Below are 17365 nucleotides of genomic sequence, written 5' to 3' on the forward strand. Positions count from 1 at the left end.
GACCCTGCAAAACCATATAGATGTGTGGATGAAGGTTCCATCAAGTCCCGATCCACCTTCAATTTTTGATACACTTCATAAGAAATTAGGTCGATGTAGACCCCTGTATCAACCAAAACTCTATGCACTTCCCGACGTGCAATCTCTACCTTGATGGCTATGGCGTCATCATGAGGTAAACAAACGCCTCTTTCATCCTCCTCGCTAAAGGTGATAGAATCCTCACCATTCAGCTTTTTTCGCTTCTGCGTCTCTCCGATTCTGACAAATTTGGATTTTGTTTTCAAACTCCGGAGTGATTCGGGCTCTGGTCCCCCGAAGATGGTAAGGATCGGTGACCGAGTAGCTTCAATCACCTCCTTGCCCTTTTTAGACTTCGAGCCTCCCTTGATCGTTCTGAACTAACCGAACGATCCCTTTTAGGAGCAGCCGCGCGTGCCTCACGTGGCTCCTCCCTCCTTCTGCTAACAAAATTGGACAAGTGTCCCTGAGATATTAATCTCTCAATATCTACTTTCAGATGACAACAATCATTTGTATAATGACCATAGTCCTTGTGGAATCGGCAATACTTTTCTCGATCCTGTTGCTCTCCGGGTTTCAAAAGAATTTTAGGCGGCCACTTCAAAATATTTTTTCTTTTGATGATATTTAAAATATCAGCCCGAGGAACATTCAATGGAGTGTACTCACTTTTATCGGGAGACCTTTGGCGCCAAGCCTGAGATTTTCCAACCCGATCACGGATATTTTTCTTTGGCTTCTCGCTCGCTCAGAGCCTTCGTTTCTTATTGGAGACTTTATTATCTCCTTGGCGCACATCTAGAATCTCCATGACTTCTGCCTGCTTTTGGCATCTCTGTACCAACTCAGCATAAGTTGCAGGCATATCCTGTAGTAATAACTACAGGAGTTTCCGATAAGTGAGTCCCGTGAATAGAGCAGTTTTGGCTACTTGCTCATCCAAATTTTCTATCTCCATCGTTACTTTGCTGAATCTTTTCAGAAACTCTCTAATTGATTTGTTTTTTCCTTGTCTGACAGTAAACAAGGTTTTCTCTGTCTTTTTGACCTGTATTCCACTCTAGAATCACCCTATAAACTTGCGCGCTAATTCATCAAAGTTTATGATCCTTCCAGAGGGGAGGTTCGAAAACCACTTTTGCGTTGCTCCAGTTAAAGATGAACCAAAAACCCTGCATAAAATTTCATCAGAATTACCTGAAACTGCCATGGTCTGTTGGTAATAGCCAATGTGAGCTGTTGGATCTCTGGAGCCATCGAATGTAGAAAAAGTAGGCAAACGGAAGTTATGGGGAAGCTGATATCCCGCAATTGGCTCGACAAAGGGGTTCTTCCGAATGACTGAGTAAATATCCTCAGTTATCCTTCCCTTAGCCAACTGCCCTAATTTCTCATTGATGTTGGCCAATTCCTGACCAATCTGGGTCTGGTGATCTTCAACGATATGATCACGACCCTAATTAACACGATCATCACGTGCTATTCGATCATCACGAACAACCCGTCCTTCCCGAACATTCCACTCGTCGCGAACTGCTCGATCATCACGAACGGTTCTTCTGACAGTTGGTGAGTGAGTTCTTACCCCCGTATTCAACCTTGTATTTGAATCGCTTGTACTCTCTTGCGGTCCGTCGAAACCGATCATCTCGCCTAGGTTGATCGTCAATCCTCCGAGGTCCTCGGTCTCCTTCACGAAAATTCTGACAGATATTCCGGTCTTCAGCCAATCTTTGATCACGTGGCAACGCACGTCTCCCTGAATCACGTTGATCGTGTTCTTGTGGTAAAACCACTGCGTCCCGGTGAGCATGCGGAGTGCTTGGCTCACCTCCAAAAGTTGAATCTTTACCTGATCCAATTGATCTTGGAATGTATCAGGAGGATTACGTCCTCCCTGACCACCATCTACCTCGATAGGATTTTGGCTTCCCTAGGGAATATCTGGATTATTCGCTCCAGGGATCCGAACACCGGAATTGCGCCGTGCAGCGCCGCTGGCTGATCTTGTCACCATGGCTTTTCAAGTCGTTTCCCACAGACGGCACCAAATGATGCGTCCAAAATCTGCTCAGCCCTTAGATCTCCTCGTGATGACCTGCAAAACGAAAGCATCAGATGTGGCCCGACCGCGGGGGTTGGGAATCCACCTCCGAAGGCTAAGTCAGTTGATGAACTTAATCACAAACGGCTCTGCTAGCAGCACAGAGCTAAGGAATAAAGAACTGGGAAAGGTGATCTAGATCGTAAGCCGCTGATAGTTTACGTCTATCAGTATGTATCTCAATCTGAGTCTGAGTCTCAGATTGTGTCTTTTCGATCCCCTCACCTCATATGGCAGTGGGGTTTATATAGAGTGTACCTTCGAATCTCCTTCGTTGGATGCACTTGAGCCTTCTTCGGGTAGTCGTTGGATCTTAACAGTTAGATCCGTTGAGCAATAGACTTCTACTAGTTTGGACTAGTAGAGGACTCCTGAGATAACCTTTAGGTTATGTGATGATTATCTCTTCGATAATGATTAGCCACAGCCGTCAATTCGAGTCTGCCATCATTAGGGTAATTAACCTAATCCATAAGTAGGATTAGGGCGTGCTTGTAGCTGAATAAGTTTTCTTCCTCAGCAAGCCATCTTCTGGATCCGATTCGCTCGGGAGCGAGTCGGTTCCCTCTGTCTCGACCGGGGTTGAGGGTCGAACCAGGTATGAACCCGGTCTGATCATAATTTCTCCATATCAGTGGCAAAACCTCAATTCCTTTCTCTTTGTGATTCTCTTTTCTAAACTTCTCTCCTCTTCTCATTGAAGCAAATATTTGCAGAGATGCAGGGAACGAGAGAGAGAAGTACAACAAGCAGAAGATTTGTAGAAAATCATGAGACAGAAAAGAAGCTCTAATCTATGCTTTCGTTGGAATCACGAGACAAAACAGAAGCTCTTCGTTGGACTCACCTCTATGCTTTCGTTGCACCTAAGCCACTTGGAGGGTTGAACAAGCTCTGAATCTATGACTTAACAAGGAAGGAGTGAATGACTAATTAAAGCATTAAACTCTCACCTCCACTCTATCTCTCCAGAAAAAGTCTTAAATAGTGAACAAAACTTTAAATGTCTATGGGACCAATTGAGCCCCTTCAGTCCCATCACTTCTCTTGCAAAATTCCACTTAGGAAATGGTGATGTCTTTAATGAAGTCACGTGAATTGAAGACTTTATTTTGGCATCTAGTGATAAAATGTTGAGACTTTTGGGTGAATTATTGGTGAAATTTAAATGACGAACTTTGTTGATAATTCGCACCTTTATCAAACCTCGATTTTGTATAGTTTTTTGGCATGCTTGTCATCAAGTAGTGACAATTAGCTACTAGATCGTCCTTGGAGTCATGTGACTATTGACCCAACACGCATTCGCTATGGGGAGTATGAGAGTTAGTGAGCTCCCTAACTCCACTGCAAATGGTAATCCAGCGTTGTCATCATCGGTATTGTTTGATCACCCACTACTCCATTTGAACCTTCCCCCTTAGCCTCCTTTCCTTAGGAATCTATTTCAATCTTCACTGTGTAACTATAACTTGTATGGCTCAAGAGGTGGTATTTAGTGGAATTGATGATTGAGAAGGAAGTGGAGAAGACCTTTAACAGGATGGGGATGGAAGACAGTACGAGAATTCTCTGCTGGACTTCAGGAGAGAAACGGCTGGTTTGGGTAGAGATGTTGTTGAAGACTTTACATGAGCACTTGTAAGACTATTGTAATTACGAACTTGACGGAGTAGCAATGTACCTATGGTACATTATTTAAGATATTTAAATGCCCCGAATTGTGCAACACAAGTTCCAAGTGTGTTTTCACCCCCAATATCACTCAGCCCCAGACTTTAAGATTGCATCCCATAAAGGATTTTTCAGTGCCTTTAGGCTGCTTTCACTACTAAATAGAAAAACAACAGGAAGAGAGAACGAGAAAATTAATGTACACAAAGGAGCTCAAATTTGGGTTTATATAGAGTCTCAAAGCTATTTGTTGGAAGGTAAGGCACCTTCCTTTGTGAGATACCTCTTCAAGCACCTCCTTATGGGAAGGTACCCTCTAACTATGAAATCCCGCACCTACCCTAATCCGGAAACATATGTTGTAGGTGTGAAGACCTGAAGTCAAGGTAGAAGACAGTTGTTGTGAAACCCAGCCCTAACATTGACTCGGAAACCTTGTTGTTTGTAGGTCCTGATAAGCATGCATTTACCATTATTTATTTGATTTAATTCCCCATATTTATTTAATTAAAGAGAGCTAATTGAGTATTTTTGTGTATTTTTCAGGAATAAGGTGATTTTGGTTTTTAAAGATAATATGGAGTAAAGTTGGCAAATATATTAGATATTGGTAGATTTTAAATCATGGCATTCAATCTTGCTGCCCAAGAAATCATGAAAAGTGAGATCTTAGCCAAATTGGGAATAGGTGGAGGTCTAAGGAACAAAATTGGCAATAAATTTGAAAATCGGGTAAACAGACCTACCTTCAGTATTTTAAGAATATCTCTCTCGTATCAGCTTGAATTGCGGTGATTCAAGATGCTATGGAACAATATTGAAAATATCTACAACTTTCTAGTTTTGAGTTTTACCAAAATCCGAACGAATAAAGGTCAAATCGACGGGTAAAAAGAGGGGATTCATGGTGTACAGGAGACATAAAAGAGAAGCCAGCCACAGAGAAGAGAATAAGACGGTGAACGCGGCTCTCATCTCTCTCATTGCTGAAGAAGAAGACCATCTCTCTCTCTCTCTCTCTCTCTCTCTCTCTCTCTCTCTCTCTCTCTCCCTATGTTTCATCTTTATTTTTCTTATGAACTTTGTGATAATGAGTAGCTAGTTCATTTTCTTTGGGATGTAGATGAACCATGCTTATTTCATTAATTTGATTGTTTTATATTTTCTAGTTGATTTTGTTTGAGTGTGGCCAAAGATGTTCTATAGCTCAGCAAACTAAGCGTGCCAAGCTTCCACGAAGGACGATAGTCTTGCGAAGATAGGGCATATCTAGGAAGACCATCCCTAATTTGCTTTTGCTTTGAAGTGTAGAGTTATATCGGTTAGGGAAAAGCATTGGGGATTCGAAATCCCAAAGATCTTCACATATTCATAGTTAACGTTTTTGCATTAATTAGTAGCTTTAGTTTAAATTTAGTTTTGTTGAATTCAATCTTAGTGACTAAGGCTTTTGGTTCCCCATAGTTCGACCCCGTACTTTCTGCGTGCTAGATTAGTATAGGATTTTATTTTTGATTGGTTAGCGACACAATCAAATTTTGGCGCCGTTGCCGAGGAACCAAAGCATGTTTGCTAGGATTGATTTTTTTTTTCAATTAGACATAATTTTTAGAGTAATTTTAGATTTTTAATTTCTAATTTTTTTCTTTGATTATTTAACTAATCTCTTTTTCTTTTGTTTTGTAGGTAACTACAAGAGTAGCGATTTGACAATTAGATTAGGTTGTTATCTTTTTTTTCTTAGATATAATTGTATTTATGACATTTCAATTGTAGTTTTTACATTAGATTGGGTTGTTTAGGTTAATTTTTTAAAAATCCCCATCCCTCAGATCCCACATGTGTAACTTTTGTTCAAAAGATCACGTGGATTGCGCTTTAGGTACATCCTAAACTCTCTCTTTTCCTGTAGTTATTTTCTTCTAATTTTATTTATTTAGCTTGTTTTCTGTGTGTATGCATGGTCGTCGATCCCTAAACCCTGAGTTGACCCCACTTGACTTAGAGTTAGAAGAGACCATGGCCAACCTTAGAAGGCAAAGAACCATGGCAAACTATGAGCCTCCAATGAGGCCCTTGAGTGAGCATTTCATTCCTACGATATATACTCCAGTTTCTTGTATTAAGTTGCCTGACATAGAGGCGGCTCAATATGAGATTAAATCTAGTGTGATTCAAATGCTACCATCTTTTTACAGACTTGCCAATGAAGAGCCTTATAAGCACTTAGATGAGTTTTTAGAGGTGTCCTCCACAATTAAAATTCAAAACCTCTCAGTTGATGCTTTAAGGTTACTTCTTTTCCCATTCTCCCTTAAAGATAAAGCTAAGCATTGGCTTCATTTTTTAGACAATGTTAAAATTTCCACTTGGGCAGAAATGCAACAGGAGTTCCTAAAAAAGTTCTTCCCCATTGGTCGTACCAATAGCATTAGGAGAGAAATAACAAGTTTCTCCCAACAAGGAGAACAATTTCATGAGGCATGGGAAAGACTAAAAGAATTACTTCGAAAGTGCCCCCACCATGCTATTCCTAAATGGCAATTGGTTCAGTGCTTTTATGATGGCCTTAGAGACCGACATAGGAAAATGGTTGATTCTTCTTGTGGTGGGACTTTCATGCACAAGAATGAGAAAGAGGCATGGGAACTTTTTGAGACCCCTAGTGGAAATTCCCAATACCATGCTTCAGCAACTAGGATTGAGATTCCACCCATTGGGCATCCAACGAGGAGCGGTCTCTATGAGATCAATCCTATTGTTGAAATGAACACTAAGGTTGACTTGCTATCTAAGAAATTAGACTATCTCTTGTCATTAGGACAACAAACCCCATATCCATCTCCTACAAGTCTCTCTCCACCTAATTAGACTGAAGCATGATGTTCTAGCCTTTCCCATAATGTCACTGATTGCTATTTGGCTATCAACACCCTGAGTTCGTTCAAGAGCATGCAAATTTGGCCCAAAGAGTTTCTAAACTGAACAATGACCCATTTTCCACTACCTACAACCTAGGATGGAGAGACCACCTAATTTTTCATGGAAAAAACCAATGCCCAATCCCTCTTATCAAATACCCTATAGGCCACCTCCATCTAAGATGCAACAAAATACCTATGGGAATGAGCAACCATCAGCTCCACAACCCTTACAGAATTCATCATTTGAAGATAAGGTACTAAAGGCACTTAGTGGACTAGAGCAAAATAGTCAATTGTTACATTCTCATTCTCATTCTATTAACAAATTAGAAACCCAACTTGGTCAACTAGTTGATGCCATTAGTAGGAGGGAGGCTAGCCAATTACCTAGTCAACCAATAGGTAACCCTAATCATCAAATTGGGTCTGGGAAAGAAAAAGTCCAACTAGTTTCTATTGTGACACGTAGTGGGAAGGAATATAATTCACCTTTGTCCATTCCTATGCCATTGCCCATCGATCTTGAGAGTCGAGAAGAGGTTGATTTGACCCATGAGACTGGTGATGATGCACACAAGCCTAGTAAAGAGACACCACCTATGAGTATTACCCATCAATTTCCTCGTAAGGGGTTGTACATTCCGATTGTAGATGGTCCTACTCCTAAATCTTACACTCCCAAAGCCCCCTTCCCTGAAGCTCTTGAGTCCTCAATTCCAGATCCTAGAAAGAATGCTAAGATGCAAGAAATGATTGATTTATTCCAACAAATTCATATCAATCTCCCACTATTGGATGCTATCAAGCAAGTCCTAGCTTATGCTAAATTCTTAAAAGATCTATGCACCCAAAAGCGTAAGTTGAGAACTCAGACTCTTAAAATTGTGCACCTAACTAAACAAGTTAGCTCTATAATTTCTAACCAACTGCCCCCTAAACTTAAAGATCCAAGTACACCTTTAATTTCATGTGTCATTGGAGATCTATCTAAAAGCAAAGCATTGCTTGATTTGGGAGCCAGTGTGAATATTTTACCCGGTTTAGTTTATGATAGGTTTGGCCTAGGAAATTTGAAATCCACTGATGTGATACTACAATTAGCAGACCACTCAATCAAACGACCTCGTGGGCTATTTGAAAACATTTTGGTAAAGGTTGATGATCTATATTTTCCTGTAGATTTTTTGATCCTAGATATGGATAATCCAACTACCAATAAGTTACCACCAGTCATTCTTGGACCACCCTTTTTAGCCACTACGAATGCTTGCATCAATTGTAGATCGAGTGTCATGGATATATCATTTGGAAATAAGAAATTTAGAGTCAACATTTTCAATGCATCCTTAAGCCCAAATAAAGATGAAGAGTGCTTTGCGAATAACCTTATTGATGAGGTAGTGGCGGATTATACTCCAAACATGCTTATTGATGATCCCCTACAACATTACTTGACATCTGGAGAATCTGACCTGAATATTGAGGAAGTCAACACATTGTTGGACTCTTCCATTCCTTTGGAGCAGCCACCATTTACAAATAGATTTGAGCCTCTACCTCCATTAGTTGCATCTCCCAACCCTCATCCCTCATATCTCCCCCTAAGTTGGAACTTAAACCTCTCCCTTCCAATCTAAAGTATGCATTCTTAGGGGAAAATGAAACATTGCCTGTCATTATTTCTTCTGATCTATCACCTAGGCAAGAAGACCACCTTCTAGGAGTTCTTTCTAAATTCAAGTCATTCATTGGCTGGTCCTTAGCTGATCTTAAGGGCATAGACCCTTCCATATGTATGCATAGGATATATTGTGAGGATGGAGCAAAACCCCGTAGGAATCCTCAGCATCGTCTGAATCCTAATATGAGAGAGGTGGTGAAAAATGAGGTGATTAAGTGGTTAGATGCCATAATTATTTACCCAATCTTTGATAGTGAATGGGTCACTCCTACCCAGGTTGTCCCTAAGAAATCCGGCATCACTGTGGTTCCGAATGACAATGGTGATCTCGTCCCAACTCGTACCACTACAGGTTGGCGTGTCTACATCGATTACCGAAAGTTGAACACAATCACCAAAAAGGATCACTTACCCTTGCCATTTATTGATCAGATTCTAGAGAGACTAGCCGGACAAAGTCACTATTTTTTTCTCGATGGTTACTCTGGTTACAACCAAGTTCCCATTTTCCCTATTGACCAAGAGAAAACAACCTTCACTTGCCCCTTTGGTACATTTGTATTTAGACGCATGCCTTTTGGATTATGTAATGCTCCAGCCACCTTTCAAAGGTGCATGATGGCCATCTTTTTTGATATGGCTGGCCAATCCTTAGAGGTTTTCATGGATGATTTCTTTGTCTTTGGATCTTCCTTTACAAGTGTCTCAACCGGTTATCACAGGTTCTTAAAAGATGTGTGGAGACCAACCTTGTTTTAAGTTGGGAGAAGAGCCATTTTATGGTTCAAGAAGGAATTGTCCTTGGACACATAGTGTCTACACGTGATATTGAGGTCGATCCGGCCAAGGTTGAGGTTATTGCCACTACCCCCTCCCACTTCAGTTAAGCAAGTCCGATCGTTCTTAGGCCATGTTGGATTCTATAGGCGTTTCATTAAGAACTTTAGCTAGATTTCTAGACCCTTATGCAATTTACTTGCAAAGGATGCCCCTTTTACCTTTGATGAGAAATGCCTTCATGCTTTCCATACCCTTCGAGATTTATTGTCTAAAGTGTAAAATCCAGCTTTTACCTAGCCTTGACCCGACCCGGTCATTGTTATGTTTGTAGGTCCAAAGACCCGAAGTGGTGGTAGGAGGGACTTATGGGCCCTACTGGTTGATGACGTAATGTCGGAATTCCAGTTTATGGACATTGATGATGCTGCTCCTTCCTTGAGCACTTTACCAGTGTTAAGTTAGAATCTGCGCACTGATGAAGAGCGAGACAGTTGAAATAGCAAACGGACTCCTGTGCATAATCCGAAGGTACTCCCTAAAACTAGACCTCTTGAGTGAACTATAGGAGAAAACCCCATGCAATTTGACCTTGTATAGCCCTCCAAGTCCGCACCTAAAGTTGCTGAACTATTCTGTAAAAATTCTGCAGAGTTTGTTTTGGTCGATACTATTGGTCGATACCATCGACCAAAGGTATCGACCAACAAGTCTCTGTGAGCCTCCATGTAAGATTCTTAGAATATTCTTTTCTATTTATTTATTCCTCGAGACTGGAGCCCTATTCTCGCGTCTTTAACCCTGCCTGCGTGAGAGAGCCTCCCAAGAACTCCTCCTTGGTAGTGGTGAAGCATCTTCTTCATCAATCATTGCCAACCACTTATTCCTACCTTCTTGTTCCACTTTAAAGGTATGACTCTCTCTCCTAATCACTTTCTCACTCATCTTTTCTCTATTTTACTGTTGGGACCATGGTCAAGGTGCTGCAACCTTGCATACACCTTGCCATGAACCTTCTAAACCCCATACAATGATGTTTTCACCGATATTATTATGATTGATTCACCTCATGATCATTGACTACACATTTCCATGATTTATTGCTTACCAACTTGCTTTATTTACCAAAACTGAGATGAAGCTCGTGATTTACCTAATCTATACCTTGCATATGTGCTCCATGTTACTTCTAAACAATTCCCTACCTAATCCCCCATGTTTTCCCCTAATTTGCATTGAGTTATAGCCAATGCTATGATCTACAACTCTTAACCTTAATATGTCAATTTGGAGATTTCCAAATGGACCATTGGATTATGAAAGTTTCTTGATAATTAGTGTCCCCATGTTGTGCTTAGACTATCCTCCAAGTTTCATGTCAATCCGAGACCCGAAGACCAAATCTGGGCAAGAATCCGGACTTTCCCGCCGATTGATTTGTCGATACTATTGGTCGATACTATCGACCAAATGTATCGACCAATAGAGTTGTTGTCAAGCAACTTTTGCCCGGTTCTGATCTCCGATTGTTCGATCTCTTCTCTAACCTTTCATATATGCTTGTTTAGGACTTTAAGACTATTTGGGGCACTGCTTGTGATCTTGGACCATTCTCTTCTCCGATTCAAGGTAAGGATAGTTATCGATGTAATTACCTAGGATATGGAAATCTTGACTTGGTATTCCTAACCTAGTAAATATAGTTTCTATTTCATATTCTTATCATGTTAGACTTGCTACATATGTCTTTTAACAGTAGCTTTGTGTTTACATTATATTACTTCAATGTTTTATCATGTTTATCAATTTCAATATATGATGACTTATGTCAATGTCATGAATCGAATGTTTATTATGATGTTGTATCTTGTGAACTGATATGATGAACTTGGGCATGTGATTGCTTAAGTATAACTTGGGATTGAGGGGTACCCTATCGTTCTTCCTTGGACATCGGAGGGAATAGTATGGGATGTTCTCCGAAGGTGTCCATTGGCGCTTTCCGGGTTATTGAATGACATGCATAGGATTTGTCTAGACGTATGGCTAGGATGTCCCTATCATATCGGACCCGATTCGGAAGGGCATTGAGACCGAACAACCCGTGGTAGTAGTGTGGATTTGTGGGCGCTCAAGACCGGTATCCACTCCGTGAGAGGACATAAATTGCATTACGGTCACCCGAAGGGGGCCATTTATTGGTAGGGTTACAAATGGCTAGACTTGGGCTCACGGGCACTCAAGACCGGTGAAATGATCCGTGAGAGGGACGTGAGAGCTTCCCGTTTACCATTTGTGGATGACCAATAGGGTTGATGAGTCCGGTGAGTAATATCCGTGACTCTAGTGTGAAGGATACCGGAAAGGATCCCGAGAGGGGAGGAATGGAAGTATCTCGGACTCGCATGATATGATTAAGTAGATGACTTGCATTGGGCTAGGCTATACCCGACATGCGCCAATATTTAGACCAAACGGTGATGTGAGAGGCGGTGACCGAAACCCCCAACCATGGATTTGTCCGAGAGGGATGCGGGACCCAATTCCCCCGGTGATGAGTGACCGAGACTACCTAAAGAAGTATGGTGCTATGACTTAAAGCATGTCTACCATAGATGACCAGCATACTTAGAATAAAGTCATATTGCATTATATGCCTCATATCATCTGCATCATTTTATGATTATCTTGTGGTTTATGTGTGGTGGGATAACTTCCTTGCCGGGGTTCTTTTGAACTCATTCCTTTTCGTTGCAATATTTGGTTAGGCTATTCTCGGGTGATTACTCCGATGGCACCCTCCCCGGGGCGGCCCGGATACCTCATACTACCATCCGGGAGGCTGGCCGTTGAGGACTGGTGACCATACCGAGAAGATTACCTGGTGGCCGGAGTTGTATGGGACGCATGTTGGGTCTCCATGGTCCTCAACTTTGAAGAGGATATATTTATTATGGAGGAGACTTATGAGTAGTTACCCTTTTTTTTGTGACGGTATACTTAGAAGAATTGTAATAATTTTAACTTACCTTTATAACTTGAGCGTGTACTTAACTAAATTTTGACCTCACTTCCGTTTGGTGAAGGAGTGGATTCCGCCCACTGCCTTCTTAATTTATCTGACTTGATATTTATTTCCGCACTATGATTATGTCTGACTCCTTATTTCTGAATTCCATGATCATTCATTGTTAGTTTATGATTATTATCTGTTCATGATTGTATTATCGTCGATGTGGATTATGTGGTCCCTGAACTATGGATCTTCGGGGCTGTGGATCACATCCCGGGTATGCCGGATAGGGTACCGGCTGGGTGGATGTGACATAAAGCACCTATCTTGAAATCACCTGATTGGTATCTCCCTTTCGAGATTATGTGTGATGCATCTGATTTTGCTCTTGGTGCTATTTTGGGTCAAAAGGTAGATGGGAAGCTAGTCGTTCTTTACTATGCTAGTAAGACCCTCTCAGATGCTCAGATGCATTATACAACTACTGAGAAGGAATTACTAGCAGTGGTTTTTGCCCTTGATTAAGCTTCGTTCATATCTTTTGGGCTCAAAGGTGATTATCTATTTAGATCATACAGCTCTTTGGCACCTTCTCTCTAAGCCTGATGCCAAGACTAGTGTAACAACCCCCGTATTTCTAACCTAAAATCCGCATTGCAGGTCCAAGAACCCGAAGGTCTAGTTGGATTAATTTTGTGGAGTGTCCAGATAGAAGTCCATGATCCATATCCAAAACCCATGGATCTGGGTTCTCTTGTTGAAGAATCTACCTTACTGGGAAGTTGGATCTCTGGTAGAAGGCAAGTGGTGTTTGGAGATGTCCGGAATGAAGGTAAGACCTCCCCCATGTGTTGTTTTGGGTTAGGTTGTGTTTGGGTTTCAACCCCCTGAGCAAAGCACCCTTGTATAGCAATATACTTGGGGGGCGGTTGCTAGTGGCGGTTGATTAAACCAAGCGACCGCCACTTTCTGCTTACGGGAAAATGCCTTATTTTGCCCCCTGTTCGTTATAAATAGCATCCCTCGCCCTATTAACGCATTATTATGTTCGGGATTGATATTTTGGGCAATTAAGCGGCAGTGGAAACATGCTGGAAGGTGGGTGAAGTGTTGTTAATGATCTAGAACCTCTTCCCTTCTATTCTTGGTGATTCTGGTTAAGGTAGTGAATCTCCATCTGCTATTCTCTTCTTTTTAACCTCTAATTGATATGAACCCATCCCCATTTTGTTATTGGTTACCCACTTGATTAGTTGTAGCTCTTTTCCAATGTTCTTGATGAGATCCTATCTAGAAAGGAATCCTTGCATTTGTTAATTGATGGATCTAATCAAGGGGAATGATTTGGGTATTAGATCTGTGTTAATTTAGGGTTTCTTGTTACCCCTTTATTATAGACTTATTAAGATTGAAATTTGGACTAAGATCATCCCAAAACGGATTGAAATAAGATGATCAAAAGTCTAATTTTCGGAGTTGGAAACTGTCTGAAACCAGGGCGGTCTCTTGTGGAGGTCACTTAACCTAAGCGATCGGCTGGTTTCCAGTGACTGTGTATGTTTGATTTTGGATTTGTTTTGACTCTTGACTCTTATACATTCTTGTAACCCTGCATATAGGTGTCCTCTGTTTCTACTTAAAGTTTTATAATTGTGTTTGGATTGTAATTTAAAGGACTCCTACTAAATTATAGGTAAGGACATGCATTCTTATTTATATGCAATTACATATACATGATGATTCAGCTGTCCTATTTACTATTCTTTGATCATGCAACTTGTTGTGATTGTATAAAGCATGTGAATCTTATTGTATACTTGTTGTTTGTGGTGTTCTTTGATGTACTTCATCTTTTATGATATTGCACAACTATTCTTGGTATGATAAAGAGTGATGTAGTGTAGTTGTGATGGAAGGGGTATTCCATTGGGATATCTTGGTTGGAGATATCAGAGGGCTATGGTATGGGACACATTCTCACTGATGCCTCTAGCACTATCATAATTATTGGATGACATACCTAGGAGAGTCTAGAATTGCATGGCTAGGTACCCCACATGCTATTACCCTTTTGGCAGGTTGAAGCCGGGTGACCCGTGACAATGGTGATGTGACTCTGTTTCATCCTATAGCGGTAACCAGTCCCATCCGGAGACTCAGTGGTCCACTATTGGTCATGCAATGGTAGGGTTTCATATGTTAGGGTTGGGCTCATGGACTTCCAAGGAGCGGACCGGGTGTCGTGAGGAGTCATGAGAGCATCCGCCCCAATAATATGTGGATGACCATAGGGTTAAGCAGTGGAGTCCAACAGCGGTAGCCAGTCCTTGACTGTTCTCACTTCTAGGTTGCGAAGGATACTGAACCGAGTTGGTTGGTGCCATAGGGGAAATATCTAGACTTCATATAGTATGTCACCATTATGACTTGCATTGGATTAGAAACCCCGATATGCGCCAGTACTCTTTGCCAATGGTCTTAGTGAGAGAGTGTTGACTTAACCCCAGCCATGGTTTGAGAGCCAGGTGTGGACTTACCCCTTTGCCCAAGATCCCTACAGAGGTAACCAGTCCTTGTCGGATCAGAGTGAATATACCTACCCAGAGGAGGGCTGGTGTATATCTTAAAGCATGTCAACTATTAGGGACTTGTATAGTTAGATCTTAGTAGCATTCATATTTCTGCATACCATCCATATCATTTCATATATGCATTCGTGGATTGTATTGACATATATATGAGAATTGTATGTTCCTTACTGAGTTCGTTAGAGCTCATTCCTTTCGTTATATGTATTATATAAATTGTACAGATGGTTGCACAACGTCGGAAGTTGGAGATGATTCGTATGAAAGAGCCTTTCCGTATGAGGCTGATGTGACACAGACAGTGGTACATGAACTTGTAGAGCATGAAGCATCCTGAAGATGCTTGGTGTGCACTTTTAGCACCCATTGATGGCCGACGGAGGCAAATTGCCATGATTTTGATGATCGTATGGAGAAAGATTGGAGGACCCCCTCTGCTTGCTGATTTAGAAAACCAGTTTTTAAATTTTGAAAAGAAAACCGGAAAGAAGATTGTTTAGTTTATTTATTTTGCTTCCGCTAAACTCGATATTACATTTGATTCTTGATTCTTTCCTTTGATTTTTTCTTGGATATTTATTGGAGTATTTGGATTCCTGTAACCTTTTTATTAATTATTGCACTTATTCTTGCTCTTGATTGTCTATACTTGTGTTTATTATTATTGATGGGTAAGACCGAGGATCCTGTGACGGTTCACTCCCACGGGTTGTCAAGCGGATAACTGAGACCGACGGGTGGGGTGTGACACCTAGGCTCATCCGCTGGATTCTACTCCTTCAAGAGTTTGACCTAGAGATTAGAGATAAGAAAGGCTCAGAGAATGTTGTAGCAGGTCATTTATCTCGAATTCCTCTTAATTCTATCCCCTCTAAGTTGATTAGTGAGACATTTCTTGATGAGCAATTATTAGTTATATCCTCTACATCTACACCTTGGTATGCTCATATTGTTAATTATTTTGTTACGGGGAGGATTCCTTCTGATTGGGATAAGACTGCTAAAGACCGCTTCTTCTCCTCACTTAAGTACCATTACTGGGAAGATCCTGAGCTCTTTCATTATTGTTTAGACCAAGTCATTTTTCATTGTGTCCCTAAGAGTGAGATTCAGAGCATTTTATCCTTTTGTCATACTCTCGCCTGTGGGGGACACTTTAGTGGTAATAAGACTGCAACAAAGGTGCTGCAGAGTGTTTTTTTTTTTTTTTTTTGGCCTACATTGTTTAAAAGATGCCCATTCTTTTTGTAGAGCATGTCTTAGATGCCAACAGGTTGGCAATATTTCCCGTAGAAACATGATGCCCCTTAGCCCCATTGTTGTTGTTGACATTTTTTATGTATGGGGTATTGATTTAATGGGACCTTTTCCTAAATCATTTGGTCATGAATACATACTTGTAGCAATTGACTATGTCTCTAAATGGGTAGAAGCTAAAGCTACTAGGACCAATGATCATAAGGTAGTGATGTCCTTCATCCAGAGCAATATTTTTAGCCACTTTGGCTTTCCTAGAGCTATTATTAGTGATGGCAGTAGTCACTTCCGTCATTGGCGGGTTGGATCTTTGCTAAAGAAATACTCCATTACCCATAAGGTTGCCACTCCTTACCATCCTCAGACATCTGGTCAAGTGGAGGTTTCTAATCGTGAGATCAAGCGCATCTTAGAAAAGACCGTTAGACCTGACCGCAAAGATTGGTATGTTAGATTAGAGGATGCATTATGGGCTTATGAAACTGCTTATAAAACTCCTATTGGTATGTCACCATACCGTTTAGTCTTCGGTAAAGCTTGTCATCTTCCTGTTGAGTTAGAGCATAAGGCATTTTGGGTGATTAAGACATTTAATTTTGATATGTCTGACGCTAGTTCTACTCGTCGTCTTCAATTATATGAATTAGAAGAATTGCGTAATGATGCTTATAATAATTCGCGCATTTATAAGGACCGAGCCAAAGCTTTTCATGATAAACATATTACTCGGAAGTCCTTTGTGCTTGATCAGTGAGTGTGGTTGTTTAATTCTAAATTGCACTTATTTCCTGGTAAGCTTTGATCTCGATGGGATGGTCCTTATGTGATTGTTCATGTATTTCCCCATGGTGCGATAGAGATCCGTAACCCACTAAATGGGCAAACCTTTAAGGTTAATGGCCAACGACTAAAGCCCTATATTGATGGCCTTGTTGATGGCCAACTTATTGAGGAGTTGGATCTAGAAGACTTGCCTCAAGACTCTTCATGAGTCTCTCACTGAGTCTGGTTGAAGACTCTAAACTTAGCTCTTTATGAGAGGCAACCCATTTGTTTAGATGTTATTTCTTGTTCTTGTTCTTTTTCTTCTCTTTTATTTGTTTGTTGTTAGGTTTTACTGTTGCGTGCTCCTTTATCACGATTTCAAACATCGGGTACACTCTTTGAGTCTTTCCTCTATTTGCTTCTATCATTTTTTTTATATATCTTGCATGCACTGAGGTCATTGCATAATTTAAGTGGGGGGGTGTCAACTCGAGTAAGACTTGTTGATAGTTGGTAGAGCATTGTCACAAAGATAAAAAGTGCCCAATTTTTTTCTGG

General features: G+C 40.9%; 1 non-coding gene and 1 pseudogene across 1 annotated transcript; one reads left to right on the forward strand and one right to left on the reverse strand.

Moving 5' to 3' along the window:
* Positions 1-6229: 6229 nt before the first annotated feature.
* LOC149012113 (small nucleolar RNA R71) lies at positions 6230-6333 on the reverse strand. Its single transcript, XR_016174199.1, has one exon. It is a non-coding gene; the product is annotated as a small nucleolar RNA R71 (small nucleolar RNA).
* Positions 6334-7466: 1133 nt separating this feature from the next.
* LOC149012114 (uncharacterized) lies at positions 7467-17033 on the forward strand (annotated as a pseudogene).
* Positions 17034-17365: the final 332 nt, after the last annotated feature.

Source organism: Hakea prostrata, chromosome 6 (assembly GCF_041222555.1).
Source record: "Hakea prostrata isolate BN-2017 chromosome 6, UWA_Hpros_2, whole genome shotgun sequence".
Taxonomy (NCBI): domain Eukaryota; kingdom Viridiplantae; phylum Streptophyta; class Magnoliopsida; order Proteales; family Proteaceae; genus Hakea; species Hakea prostrata.